Below are 5,000 nucleotides of genomic sequence, written 5' to 3'. Positions count from 1 at the left end.
TAAACGCTGTTAGCTGATCCACCACCTAGCTTCTTTGGTCCTGCCAGCCATGCAGTTTCGGGTCGCTCATAGCCACTGCTAGCTTCAGCAATGTTTGAAGTGTCTGGGACATCTTTTTTCTTGACAAATCCATCCATCTGTCGCTGTTTTCGTTTAATTTTTCGAAGAAGCTCTCTGGACTGCAGCTGCTCCCGCGTTAGCATTAGCATCCATTTTTTCTTCTCCCTTCTCACTGTCACAAGCTCAAATGACACTTGTCGGCCGATCTAACTCTTAACACTCACTTACAGGACTTCTGACACCATGTCGTGTTATTCTATTAAACATACACGTGAGTACTTCTGTATTTCAATGTAAGTGTCTTTATTTTAACTCGCTCTGTAAGCTCTACAATACCGGTCTCTTGTTGTCTCGTCGTAACCTGCCCACCTGACCTGGGGGGTATTCCATCAACGTCGCTAAAGGAAAATCCTGGCTTATTTTTGATAACTCTCGTGAGACCTATCAGAATATGCCTGGATATTTTTAAGAACTCTCGCGAGATTTATCAGACTAAACCTGGATTTTCCCTTTAGCGATGTTGATGGAATACCCCCCTGATGTCACTACGGTGGCCTGTACACAATAACAATAATACCACAGTTCACATTTAGACCAATCAGGAGCCCTTGTGTCACGTCGTCAACTGAATGTCATTAATCTGATTTTGGATCAGCGGTTAGAGAGAGATGGGCGTGGATTTAGGTGCACTTTTAGTCAACATCCATTATAGCGCTGATCTAGGATCTGATATATTTTAATCAGCTAAAATGTTCAGAATTATTTTTGTTATTTATTTTTTTCAGATTTTTTTTTTTTTCTTTTGAGAACTTTTTTTATTTTATTTTTTGTGCACTGAATCAATTCGTGGCGGAGGAAATTCATTCGTGGCGGCCCGCCACCAATAAATGCATGTAGAGGAAACACTGATAATAATAATAATCACAATAATCATAATAATAATAGTAATAATAATAATAATAATAACACCACTTCTCTAGCCGACCACAACAACGGGTCTCTGTAGTCCTTCCTTCTCTCCCTCTCTCCTCTCTCTCTCCCCCTCAAGAGAACTGTAGACTAGGTCGTATATTCCCGTAGTATGAATGTGTGTGTGTGTGTGTCCTGTCCTGTATTGACTAGTTGATGCGTGAGAGAGAGAGAGAGAGAGAGAGAGAGAGAGAGAGAGAAGGGGAAGACTTGTGATAGATAGTACTCTGGCTACAGCATCATCATCATCAGAGAGCACTCTCTCCCCCCATCTTTCTCTCACTCTCTCTCTCCCCCCACCTCTCTCTCTTTCTCACACTCTCTTCTTCTCCCTCTCTGTTCTCTCTCTCTCTCACTTTCTCTCTCCCTCTCTCTCTGTCTCTCTCTCGACATGTCTCCTCTCTTCTCCTCTCCTCTCTACATATCTCCTCTCCTTTCTTCTTCTCTCCTCTCCTCTCCTCTCTCCTCCTCTCCTCCTCTCCTCTCCTCTCTTCTCTTCTCCTCTTCTCCTCTCCTCTCTACATGTCTTCTGTCCTCCCTCCTACAGGGTTAACTAACCCACAGCCTTGTTACAGGGTTAACTAACCCACCTGGCCACCTCAGCCTTGTTACAGGGTTAACTAACCCACCACAGCCTTGTTACAGGGTTAACTAACCCACAGCCTTGTTACAGGGTTAACTAACCCACCACAGCCTTGTTACAGGGTTAACTAACCCACAGCCTTGTTACAGGGTTAACTAACCCACCAAAGCCTTGTTACAGGGTTAACTAACCCACAGCCTTCTGGGTCAGAACAGGTTTAGACAAGGAGGAAGAGGAGGAGGGGGGTAAGGCAAGGAGGAAGAGGAGAGGAGGAGAGGACAGGAGAGGACAGGAGAGGAGAGAAGAGGAGAGGAGAGGAGGAGGGAGAGAGAGGAGAGGAGAGGAGAGGAGAGGAGAGGAGACGGGAGCGGAGGAGAGGATAGTGGGAGGAGAGGAGAGGAGAGGAGAGGACAGGAGGAGGACGAGGGAGAGGATAGGAGAGAGAGGAGAGGAGAGAGAGGAGAGGAGAGGAGAGGAGAGGAGGGAGAGGAGAGGAGAGGAGAGGATAGGGAGAGGAGAGGATAGGAGGAGGAGAGGAGACGGGAGCAGAGGAGAGGATAGTGGGAGGAGAGGAGAGGAGGAGAGGAGAGGAGGAGAGGAAGGTTTTTGGGCTCCTTGTGTAAGTGGGCCAGCGGTCCCTGTGGTGGGGTTCTTTTCTGGGCCAGGCTGGTCCATGACGCTCTCCCTCCCTCCCTCCCTCTACGCCACTACGCCGTGGGAGGGAGGGAGAGAGAGAGAGGGACAGAGAGAGAGAGAGAGAGGGAGGGAGAGAGAGAGAGAGAGAGAGGGAAAGAGAGAGAGAGAGAGAGGGAGGGAGAGAGGGGCGGGGCAGGGCGGAGCTGAAGGCAGAGAGATCCGCAGGAGAGGCACCAGAGAGAGGCTGCAGGTCGGACACTGCGCTCCCAGCGCCCAGGCTCCTTCCGTGGGATAGGGATCTGACACAGGCCCCTCCCGGAGCACACCTGTGAGTCCAGTCCTAGTTGGGCTACCTGGGCCAGAGACGGCTGCTGAATGCACCTTTAGCCTTAGGCTGCGGTTCTGTAGGGTTGAGGTTCTGTCTGTCTGCTGTGGTGTTGAGGTTCTGTCTGTCTGCTGTGGTGTTGAGGTTCTGTCTGTCTGTCTGCTGTAGTGTTGAGGTTCTGTCTGTCTGCTGTGGTGTTGAGGTTCTGTCTGTCTGCTGTGGTGTTGAGGTTCTGTCTGTCTGCTGTGATATTGAGGTTCTGTCTGTCTGTCTGTCTGCTGTGGTGTTGAGGTTCTGTCTGTCTGTCTGCTGTGGTGTTGAGGTTCTGTCTGTCTGCTGTGGTGTTGAGGTTATGTCTGTCTGTCTGCTGTGGTGTTGAGGTTCTGTCTGTCTGTCTGCTGTGGTGTTGAGGTTCTGTCTACTGTGGTGTTTAGGTTCTGTCTGTCTGCTGTAGTGTTGAGGTTCTGTCTGTCTGTCTGCTGTAGTGTTGAGGTTCTGTCTGTCTGTCTGCTGTGGTGTTGAGGTTCTGTCTGTCTGTCTGCTGTGGTGTTGAGGTTCTGTCTGTCTGCTGTGGTGTTGAGGTTCTGTCTGTCTGTCTGCTGTGGTGTTGAGGTTCTGTCTGTCTGTCTGCTGTGGTGTTGAGGTTCTGTCTGTCTGTCTGCTGTAGTGTTGAGGTTCTGTCTGTCTGTCTGCTGTGGTGTTGAGGTTCTGTCTGTCTGTCTGCTGTGGTGTTGAGGTTCTGTCTGTCTGTCTGTCGTGGTGTTGAGGTTCTGTCTGTCTGTCTGTCGTGGTGTTGAGGTTCTGTCTGTCTGTCTGCTGTAGTGTTGAGGTTCTGTCTGTCTGTCTGCTGTGGTGTTGAGGTTCTGTCTGTCTGTCTGCTGTGGTGCTGAGGTTCTGTCTGTCTACTGTGGTGCTGAGGTTCTGTCTGTCTACTGTGGTGCTGAGGTTCTGTCTGTCTGTCTGCTGTTGTGTTGAGGTTCTGTCTGTCTGTCTGCTGTGGTGTTGAGGTTCTGTCTGTCTGCTGTGGGGTTGAGGTTCTGTCTGTCTGCTGTGGTGCTGAGGTTCTGTCTGTCTACTGTGGTGCTGAGGTTCTGTCTGTCTACTGTGGTGCTGAGGTTCTGTCTGTCTGTCTGCTGTTGTGTTGAGGTTCTGTCTGTCTGTCTGCTGTGGTGTTGAGGTTCTGTCTGTCTGTCTGTCGTGGTGTTGAGGTTCTGTCTGCTGTAGTGTTGAGGTTCTGTCTGTCTGCTCTTTCTACACACAGCCTCACACACACACAGTCTTACACACAGTCTTACACACAGCCTTACACACAGTCTTACACACAGCCTCACACACAGCCTCACACACAGCCTCACACACAGCCTCACACACACACACAGCCTCACACACACAGCCTCACACACACAGCCTCACACACAGCCTCACACACAATCTCACACACAACCTCACACACACAGCCTCACACACACACAGCCTCACACACACACAGCCTCACACACACACAGCCTCATACACACACAGCCTCACACACAGCCTCACACACAACCTCACACACAGCCCACTCGCCCTTGTCATTCGGGTAGGAACCTGAAGCGCTTCTACGTTGAGGCAGTTGTTGTTTTTTAACGTCCACTTCTCCGTTCTCTGGGGAGAAGCTGTCACACAACACATCTTTTTATTATACAGGTTATTATACAGGTTATTAACAGGGTTCCACGGGTCCTTGAAATCCCTGAAAGTTTGTGAACTTGAGAAAAAGAAATCAAGGCCTTAAAGGTTTTTGAAAATAGACATCGGTCATTCAAAGTGCTTGAATTCCCCTCTCTCTCTCTCTCTCTCTCTCTCTCTCTCTCTCTCTCTCTCTCTCTCTCTCTCTCTCTCTCTCTCTCTCTCTCTCTCTCTCTCTCTCTCTCTAATGTTTTTTTATATATTCCAAAAAATGTTTTACGTAATTATGGGCTAGTAGGTAAGTCTCTGTATTAATTAACTTAACACATATTTCACAATATATTATTTTGCTGTGCTGCGGTAGAGAAGGCAAGAGAGACCATCTAGTGTTCAAGCCTCTACATTCAAAAGCCTCTCTTTTTAGTTGTTGTCTGTGAGCGGATAGTTCCTATTAGGCCTATATAAATTCTCATCTAGATCTGTCAAACTATGCCGTTTGGGTCCTTGAATTTGACGGAATTTAGTCTTTGAAAGTCCTTGAAAAGTGCTTGAATCTGATGTTTCAGAAGGTGTGGGAACCCTCTATATAGGGAGGGAAGGAGGGGAGGGAGGGAGGGAGGGGAGGAAGGAGGGAGGGAGAGCAGGAGAGCGGGAGGGAAGGAGGGAGGGAAGGAGGAAGGGAGGGAAGGAGGGAGGGAAGGAGGGAGGGAGGGAAGGAGGGAGGGAGTGAAGGAGGGGGGGAGGGAGGAGGGAGGGAGG

This window comes from Nansenia antarctica (genome assembly GCF_963989245.1).
Source record: "Nansenia antarctica genome assembly, chromosome: 10".
In the NCBI taxonomy this organism is placed as follows: domain Eukaryota; kingdom Metazoa; phylum Chordata; class Actinopteri; order Argentiniformes; family Microstomatidae; genus Nansenia; species Nansenia antarctica.
This window is presented reverse-complemented; position numbering follows the sequence as displayed.